Here is a 10,841-nt window from a genome sequence, read left to right on the forward strand (position 1 = left end):
TGATGCGGGGCTCGATCCCAGGACCCTGGAATCATGACCTGAGCTGAAAGCAGAGGCTTAACCCACTGAGCCACCCAGGCGCCCCTGAAGTTGTTATTAATTCAGATGGGAAAGACTGTGGGAGGAGTTGACATGGAACGTAATACAGAGTTTTGGTTGGTGCTATTAAATTCAGGTTGTTATCAGATACTCAAATGAGGATACCAAGCAGACAGTTGGAAATTTAGGTTAGGATTCAGAAATATATTCTTTCTAACATGGCCCAAACTTTACCTATAACTTGAATATAAAGATTAGTGACTTAAATGACAAGTTAATTTATAATAACACTACAATTAATTATCATCATTCTCATCTATTTTAGTGTACATACTCCAAAATCATAGTGCGTTCTCACACTGAGAGAATGTTCAGCCTTTAACACTTCTGATACAGGAACCAAGCATTTCACTTGGGCAGGATGTTCAAATATGTTCCCAAAACTATGTTTTGAAACAACTCCTTAAAATTTTATCAGTGGAAATTTTATGTTCCCACTTAAGTAGTTTTAATTGTTGGTTGAAATGGCACTTCCCAAGCTGGTAATTATTTTTGAAAATCTGAAATCTCTAAACACATTTTAAAATCAATTAGCACTCAGTAAATTGGTCCAAGTTACAGTTTCATGGTTAGTTCCTTTAATTTAGATGCCATAGTTGTTTTCCTGCAAGGGAAGATTAAATGCAGCAGTTTTAAAACAGTTCGTCAAATTAAAAAACAAAACAAAACTAGAAAAAACAAAAAACCTGACACCAGTACAGGGCATAACTGTATTCAATGTTTTCTAATATTTACTCTCAATCTTCTTCTTCTCTTTAAGTCACTTTACCAAGAATACTCAATAAAAAATTCCCCTACCCATTATCCCCCCTCCCATCTTGAAAAGATTTGGCCTTAACATTCTTTTTCCCTTTTTGTGCCTGTTGGTTCACCTTCAAAATATTATCAGAATTTGCCCTTTGGCCTTGACAATCCCTGGCACACTAAAAATTCTTCTAATTTCCCCTACTTTCCCTTGAGGGCAAAATGACTTGTAAAAGGGTCAGGATGGGGGCGCCTGGGTGGCTCAGTCATTAAATGTCTGCCTTCTGCTGGGGTCATGACCCTAGGGTCATAGGATCAAGCCCCAGCAGGAAGCCTGCTTCTCCCTCTCCCGCTCCCCCTGCTTTTATTCCCTCTTTTTCTGTCTCTCTCTGTGTCAAATAAATAAATAAAATCTTTTTTTTAAAGGGTCAGGATGTAATTCTAGACATCCTAAATTTTCCATGTGACTTTAAATGAAAGTCTTTAATTACTTATAGCTTCATCCAACTATACCCAATTTTCTTCCTCAGATTCTGACTTTCCCCATAATCCAACTAGAGCCAGGCAGTAGAATCTGTTTATTCCTTTCATAAAGACAATCCTACTTCTATCCATCTGGGCACTGCCTCTCTGTAACCTCTGGGAAATAGAATACATACTTGGCTCATTAAAAAGACAATTAGATACTGACCTATGTGCTTTGTCCTTTGAAAAGATTCCATCCAATGTTTTCTATATTTGGAGTTTTCCGAAGTGGTCACATTCTCTTTAGTAAAAGCTAGGAGGGCTTGGTCTTCTATGAAAACAAGAGGGAAGCACACAGTTTTAGGCAGTAAACTAACAAAGCCAGCAACAAGACAGTCCAGCTGATTATAATAATGAGAAGCAGTAGTTCAATTGTGTCATAATCTATACTCTCTGCCATGAATAGAATTGTGACCAGAAGTTTAGCAATGCAGATGGTAGCAGGAAAGCAAACAAACACTAGATTCCACTTAAGCTGTACCCTAGTCCTCCCCTTGGTGAAAGCGTACAAGGAATGAGCATGGCTTCACACCACATCACTATTTATCATTGGGCCACAGCTTTGTCCATTATCATGTCATGAGCATGAAGCAAAGCAGTAACCAGGGCAACTTGGGGTGGCACATGCAGTTCATCCGTGACCAAATGTCTTTTCCTCTACTTTTCTACTTAGTCTCCACCTATGTTCCTTGCTCACTTTACCTCCACGGTCTTGTCTGCTTTTCATTTCTTGCTGATCGACTTGTGCTTTTATTAGTAAAGTCTTAGTTGTCTAATTCCACTGATTTCATAGATTCAAGCATCTTCAACCTCATGATTATACTACTAACCTGCTGAAGAGCTCTCCCTACATGGATTGCCTATCATTACTGAACCTATATATATATTTTTTTCCAATAAAAGTGTTTCCCCTTCTGCTCCATGCTAGAGACAGGGCCTGGGATTAGGCACTAGAGGCTATGACATGAATAACTTTAACTAGTCATTCCATGTGTTCATTTAGTCAGTAACCAAACCACATAACTGCATTCCAATACAGCCCCAATGTAGCCAACTTTTTCTTTTTTAAAAAACATTTTTAATTTAAATTTAATTATTTAACATATAATGTGTTATTGGTTTCAGAGGTACAGGCTTTTGATTCATCAGTCTTATATAATACTCAGTTCTCATTACATCACCTGCCATCCTTAATGTCTATCACCCAGTTACCTCAACTCTCCACCCCTAGCAACCCTCCAGTTTGTTTCCTATGATTAAGAATCTCTTATGCTTTATCTCCCTCTCTGGTTTGGTCTTCTTTCATTGGCAAGATTTCAAATTTTTGATGGCTACATAGTATTCCATCATAGAGCTAGACAGATAGATGGATGGATGGATGATAGGTGATAGATTAGAGAGATAATAGATAGATAGATAGATGATATAAAGAGCACATTATCTATTCATCTGTTGATGGACATCTGGGTTCTTTCCATAATTTGGCTATTGTGGACATGCACATGGAGTGCATGCCCTTCTTTTCATGACATCTGTATCCTTGGGGTAAATACCCAAGCAATGCAAATTCTAAGTCATAGGGTAGCTCTATTTTCAACTTTTTGAGGAAGCTCCATGCTGTTTTCCACAGTGGCTGCACCATCTTGCATTCCCTCCAGCAGTGCAGGAGAGTTCCCCTTTCTCCACATCCTCACCAACATTGGTCGTTTCCTGACTTGTTAATTTTAGCCATTCTGACTGGTGTGAGGTGGTATCACAAACACAAACACAAATCACATTTGTGTTTCTCTAACACCAAGTGATGTGGAGCATTTTTTCATGTGACTGTTGGCCATTTTTATGTCTTCTTTGGAGAAATGTCTGTTCATGTCTTCTATTTCTTGATTGGATTATTTGTTCTTTGGGTGTTGAGTTTGAGAATTTCTTTATACATTTTGGATACTAGCTCTTTATCTGATATGTCATTTGTAAATATATTCTCCCATTCTGTCAGTTGTCTTTTGGTTTTGTCAACTGTTTCCTTTGTTGTCCAAAAGCTTTTTTATATTGATGAAGTCCCAGTAGTTCATTTTTACCTTTGTTTCCCTTACCTTTGGAGACATGTCTAGACAGAAGTTGCTGTGGCTGAGGTTGAAGAGGTTGCTGCCTGGTTCTCTTCTAGGATTTTCATGGATTCCTGTCTCACATTGAGGTCTTTCACCCATTTTGAGTCCATTTTTATGTGTGGTTTAAGAAATTGGTCCAGTTTCATTCTTCTGCATGTGGCTGACCAATTTTCCCAACACCATTTGTTAAAGAGAATGGTTTCCCCCCACACTGGATATTCTTTCCTGCTTTGTTGAAGATTAGTTGATCATAGAGTTGAGGGTCCAATTATGGATTTTCTATTTTGTTCCACTGACCTAGGTGTCTATTTTTGTGCCAGTTCCATACTGTGTTGATGATTACAGGTTTGTAATAGAGCTTGAAGTCCAGAATTGTGATACCTTCAGTTTCAGTTTTCTTTTTCAACATTCTTTTGGCTATTTAAGGTTTTTTTCTGGTTTCATAAAATTTAGGATTATTTTTTCCATCTCTATAAAGAAAGTTGATGGTATTTTTTTAATTAACATATCATGGATTATTTACCCCAGGGGTACAAGTCTGTGCATCGTCAGGCTTACACACTTCACAGCACTCACCATAGCACGTACCCTCCCGAATGTCTATAACCCAATCACCCTCTCCATATTCCCCTCCCCCCGGCAATCCTCGGTTTGTTTTGTGAGATTAAGAGTCTCTTATGGTTTGTTTAAAGTTGATGGTGTTTTGACAGGGATTGCACATGCAAAGCTTGAGTAAACACCTCCCTGAAATTCAGATCCAGTATATATATATTAAGACTTAATTTTGGCCATTCTAACTGGTGTAAGGTGGTATCTCAATGTGGTTTTGATTTGAATCTTAAGAAATTAACAATAAAGCTGCCCTATGACACTGCAATTGCACTACTGGGTATTTACCCCAAAGATACAGATGTAGTGAAAAGAAGGGCCATCTGTACCCCAATGTTCATATCAGCAATGGCCATGGTCGCCAAACTGTGGAAAGAACCAAGATGTCCTTCAACGGACAAATGGATAAGGAAGATGTGGTCCATATATACAATGGAGTATTATGCCTCCATCAGAAAGGATGAATACCCAACTTTTGTATCAACATGGACAGGACTGGAGGAGATGATGCTGAATGAAATAAGTCAAGCAGAGAGAGTCAATTACCATATGGTTTCGCTTATTTGTGGAGCATAAGGAATGACACAGAGGACATGGGAGATGGAGAGGAGAAGGGCGTTGGGGGAAATTGGAGCGGGAGACGAACCACGAGAGACTGTGGACCCTGAGAAACAAACTGAGAGTTTTGGAAGGGAGAGGGGTAGGAGGGATGGGTGAGCCTGGTGGTGGGTATTAAGGAAGGCACGTATTGGGTGTGGTGCATAAACAATGAATCTTGGAACACTGGAAAAATAAAATTTTTTTAAAAAAGAGTTATGAGGGTAGACACAAGCTCTTATTCATCAGTCTTCAGGCAAAGGAAAATGGTAGCTGTCTTAGAGACTCGATGAGCAACGAAATTAATGTAGGAGCCATGAGACATTAGAGCAGGAGTTAGGTGAAAGATATTTTGGTGGAAGAATTGACAGGCCTGGGAATAGAGGTGATTGCATGTATGGGAAAGAGACAAGTAAGGGTTAAAAGTGACATCCAGGTTTCTATCTTGTGTAATGAAGTACACCATGGTCTGTGAGCTCTCAGTCCCCAAACAATACTGAAATTCAGTTATGCCCAGTGTGCTTCCTAGGCCCCAAATTCTGAATTTCAGCAGCCTAATGTCTGTCTATGTTAACTAAGTAATCTAGTGAAATCCTGTCGCACTATCTCCACCTGCTTGATCACAAAATGCATCCCCATACATATGTTAGCTCAAAAACTCAATATTGTCAATAATTTTCCTAGTCTCTAACCCTGTGTTTCAGATGGTGTCCCTTATTTAAGACTTACCTATCTTCAAGATACCTCTGGTCAACCATAAAATGCCTTGTACTCAGTATATTGTTAACAATGACCAACCTTAGAAAACATGAAAGGGGGGAAATGACATATCCAGGATCTCCACCTTCAGAAGGCTGTGACTACAAATAGGCCTTTGTGTAATCACCAAATTTTAAAAAACTTTAATAACAACAAGACTTCCCAGTAAGTTATGTCCCTTGTCATTGCAGCGATCAGTAAGCAGGACTGTCAACCTTAGTTCAATGAAGCAAGGAAGAAAATAACCTCTTTAAAACAGCTTGTCTTTTATCACTACATCAGGAAACATTTAAAGTGCTAAGCCACAAAAAATAACTACTTTTATGTTCAGATCATTTATCCAGTAGTTCACTGCAAAAAGGTGCTATATTAAACCACTTCTCACATACCCTCTAGATGTGCTCTATTATACCATAACTAAATGCCAACCAAAGAAGCATATAGAATTTTCAGTGTTAAGTGCAACGATGTTCCATTGTACATAGCATATAAAACAATCCAGTCCTTTGCTGTCGATACAATAGCCACTGGTGACATATACCTATTGAGCTCTCTAAATGTGACAAGTCTTTATTAAGATGTACCATAAATGTGAAATGCATAGCATAGTTTCAAGAAAAATTATGAAAAAAATGTAAAATATCTTATATTTTTTATGTTGAGTATACACCTTAAATGATACTATTTTGGACATCTTGGGTCAGATAAAATATACTACTAAATATAATAATAATAACATGCAATAATATATAATATTACTAAATAATTTCCTTTTACTTCTCTTAATGTGGTTTCTAAAAAATTTAGAATTACATATGAGGCTCACATTATGTTTCTATTAGACATTGCTATTCCATACTATGTTACTATGTTATTTTTTCAACTAATATCTTTTTTATTTAAATTCAGTTAGCCCACATACAGTACATCATTAGTTTCAGAGGTAGAGCTCAATAATTCATCAGTTGCGTATAACACCCAGTGCGCATCACGTCACACACCCTCCTTAATGCCCATCACCCAGTTACCCGATTCCCCCCCACACCTCCCCTTCAGCAACCCTCAGTTTGTTTCCTAGAGTTAAGAGCCTCTCTCATGGTTTGTCTCCCTCTCTGATGACTTCCCATTCTATACTGTGTTAGAGCATATATTAGATAACAGTTTTAGAATGAATGCCCTTTAACTGACTGTTGTCAGTTAATATCATTTTTCCACACTAAATTATTGTGAAACACAGTCAGTTAACCCATTTCATTGTGTCCTAAACAATTTCTCATTTAACCAGGGAATTTTTATTTTAAAGTTAAATAAAATTTAAAGTTCAATAAAAATTTCTGTTTTCAAAGTTAAATAAAAGTTTCTGTTACATTTTATCAGATTTCAAAACATGATATAAACAACTTTTATCAGATTCCAATCGGCATCGTTATTCATCAACATACAAGAAAACAGGTAACTTGGGCAAATGGTGAAAACCCAGGGGAGATATTCTATCTTTTCACTCAGTGCTATATTTTTTTCTCCTTTTGAATTAGCACAAGCAATCTTTTTGATACAGTAGCAGCTCAACATGAGTATCTATGCTAAGTAGTGGTGTGAATTCAGGCTGTGAGATTTCCCTTGGAGATTAAATTACCTTTGAAATTCTCTAGCTGAAGCGGCATGATTTTCTCTTCTACTTTGTTCTTGGCCTGGAAATCCTTAGTGATGCAATTTCTTCTGAAGGAAAATGCATCTAAATGGCTCCCTGTTACTCTGGGCTTTGCTTAACTCCAATACCAACAAAGATGATAAATTTTTGGTGGTTGGGGGGGCAGCCCTGCCATTCATCCAGCTGTCTTCAGGAACTACAGACAGAAAGGAATTGGAATTACTAGTGACTTCTTTCCTTGATATCAGGCAGAGCAAACTGTCTTAAACAAGGCCTGGAGTTCTGTTTTTAAGCTGGGATTTTTCTTCACTTTGTTAAAGTCTGTGGCTAAAGATTTTCTATCAGACTCAAATTTTATAGATACTTGGCCAACTGCATCACTCCTATATCCCCCTTTCCTCTGATTTCCTCTGATGAATCCCATACTGCTAGACAAACATTGGATGTGCAATATATTGAGTATCCTGAGGAAAAATGAAAAATTCCATTACACCATGAATTAGTTAGACATTTGATTGACTCAGCTACAACCATTTACTCATCCGTCTAGAAATTCCCAGACAATGGATAAAAATTTTTAGTTTTCATTTATTAACTTGGGCTCCTCTAGATTCAGTCATTTTGTAAGCTCTGGCTCATCATAAGGTTATTATGAATTGCCCCCCTTTTCAAATAGAAGGAAAAATAAAACACAAACAGCATCTATATTTTCAGCCCTAACACAATTCCATATCAATATCAGAATCCACATGTCCCACTAAAAGCAAAATGTACACTTCCAAATCAGATTGGGTCACCCCAAATGCCTGTGAAATGATGCCAGGGGAGTATAGTACCTGCGGTTTCTGAATAATGCATATTAAATATGAGTAGTTACAAGATTTCGGGCAGTATGTAGTATGTGTGGATAAATGCAAGTAAGAAAATATTTGGAGCACATGGTGGGTTATACCTAAAATTAGAATGTAGGTAAATGGATTCGAGGTTAAAATATTCTAGTAATAAACACTTAAAATTCTCAGTCTCTCTGATATTCATCCAAAATTGTGGGCATGTTTCTTTCTTCTGTGTTTGCAATGACTGAGTTCCCTCTACTTCAGTAGTTCTCAAATTTCTTATAGCCACAGATTCTTGTACTCTATGGTCAGCAAACTTTTTCTGTAAAGGGCAGACTATAATCAGTAAATACTTTTGACTGTGCTGGCTGCGTGATCTCTCTTGCAACTATTCACCTCTGTCATTGTAGCACAAAAGCAGTCATAATTCAATATGTTAACTGTGGGTGCGGCTGTGTTCCAATAAAGCTTTATAAAAACAAATGATGAGCTGAATTTGGACTATGGGTGGTAGTTTGTTAATGTGTTTTATTCCAATGAAATCTCACATCAAATCCCAATAGATCGTAATAGTTATGAACTGAAGTTCAGAAGCACAAGAAATACCACAGTATTTTCTTGTAATCATCTTCCAGATAAACACTTTTATAACATCACTTGGTGACAAATTTTATCTGAGTAATTCTTGAAGCTATCCCTTCCCTACCTTAATATCATAGGTAGCAACAAAACAAAGCAGTGGGTTGGAGTAAGTGGGCTCCATAATTCATGTTATCCGGTTATACACATTACCATCATAACCTCCATTAATAAGTCTCTCACTCCTCACTCTGTGCCACTTGCTGCCATGCTTGAAGCATAGAGAATTGCTGGAAAGACTGAAAACCTCCATTGGAGCACCATGCAAACACTACTTACGACAGCTTGCCTTATACTTAGGGAGCTTGTAGGGTTCTTTTTTTATATTTTTAAACCACTTTATTGAGTTATTGGCATATAAAAAGCTGTACGTATTTAATGAGTACAACTCAAATTTGGGAATAAGTATACACTCATAAAACCATCATCGCCATTATGGTCATCGACACATTCATTGCTTCCCAAAGTTTCTTCCTGCCCTCTTTATTGTTATTTGCATGTGTATGTGGTGAGAACATTTAAAATAAGTTCTACTCTCTTAGCAAATTTTAAGTATACACTACCGTTTTGTTAGCTATAAGCACTATGCTGTATAACATCTCCAGAATTTATCTATCTTGTATAACTAAAACTTTGTACCCTTTGACCGTCCTTTCGCATTTCCCCTTCCCGACAGCCCTTGGCTTCAAGTGTTCTGAATATAGCCTTTGACTGTAAGCAGGACAAACAGACCTTTGTGTTTTTCTATCTTCTCAAAATCTTTCCTTTCTGCTCTGATATTTTCGAAGTTGTTCTCTCCAGTGTACTCTGTTTTTCCAGCAAAAGTTCTGCAAAAGAACTGGGGCTCCAGACCATTTCTGCTCACATCCTTCAGGAAATCTGCTTGAAAAGTAAATGCAATATACAGTGACAAAACAATGTAATTTTTCTTAAAGACTTCACTTTTTTTCAGACCAATTTCAGTTTGCACTATTGAGAGGCAGGTACAAAGATTTCTCCAAAACACCATGTCCCGTGCGTAGCCTCCCCTACCACTCACCAGAAGGACACTTTTTTTTTTTTAACCAAGGATGAACCTGCATTAATGAGCCATAATCACCTAAAGTCCATAGTTTACCTTAAGGTTTGTTCTTGATGTTGTACATTCCATGGATTACAACAAACGTATAAGGACATATATTCATCATTATAAAATTATATAGAGTATTTTCACTGTCCTAAAAATCCTCTGTACTCAACCACTAATCTTTTCATTGTCTCTATAGTTTTGTCTTTTCCAGAATGTCTTATAGTCAGAATCATACAGCTATGGAACCTTTTCAAATGGACTTCTTTCACTTAGTGATACACATTTAAGTTTCCTCTATGTCTTTCCTTGGATTGATAGCTCCTTATTTTTAGCATCGAGTAATATTTCATCATCTGGATGTACCACAGTTTACTTATCCATTCACCTACTAAAGGACATCTTGGTTGTTTCCAAGTTTTGACGACTATGAATAAAGCTGCTATACACATCCCTGTGCAGGCTCTGTGTGAACCTGAGTCTTGAACTCCTTCGGAAAACTGCCAAACTCTCTTCCAAAGTGGTTGTGCCATTAATGCACAAGAACAGCAATTTAGAAAACATTCTTCCAGGTTCCTGAAAGTTTAAATATCTCCTTTACTGAAATCAGCATCTTCTCCATTCTATTTCTCAAATCTAAAAGTACTTACAACTTTGAACATCCTAAATATATTTAAAATAACTCTAGAATTTATGGTTCTCCTACCTGTAGGTGGAATATATACACTCAACTAGAATATAATGTATGTTCGGGCACCTGGGTGGCTCAGCTGGTTAAGCATACGACTCGATTTCCATTCAGGCCATGATCTCAGGGTTATGAGATCAAGCCTAGCATTGGGCTCCACACTGGGGGTGGAGGCTGCATGGGAGTCTCGCTCTCTCTCCCCTTCTCCCTCTGCCCCTCCTCCTCTTTTGTCTAAAAAATGTTAAAAGCATATGCTTTCTCTTGCTATTCAATTTTCTTTCACTCTTTCATTTACTCATTCATTTAAATTTTTCTGAGCTAGAGATATAGATTTTTGAGATAAAGAGTAAGTAGATAATAATATAGGGATCATGTGTACAGTAAAAGAAGACTCAAGAGTGGAACTCTGGGGCACACCAACATTTAGGAGGAGACTGAAGGAAAAGGACCCTGTGCAAGCTCATGCTAAGCAGTAACCAAGACAAATGAAAGAAGTCAAATATCAACAGCATCAAGTACAACA

This window comes from Lutra lutra, chromosome X (genome assembly GCF_902655055.1).
Source record: "Lutra lutra chromosome X, mLutLut1.2, whole genome shotgun sequence".
Classification (NCBI taxonomy): domain Eukaryota; kingdom Metazoa; phylum Chordata; class Mammalia; order Carnivora; family Mustelidae; genus Lutra; species Lutra lutra.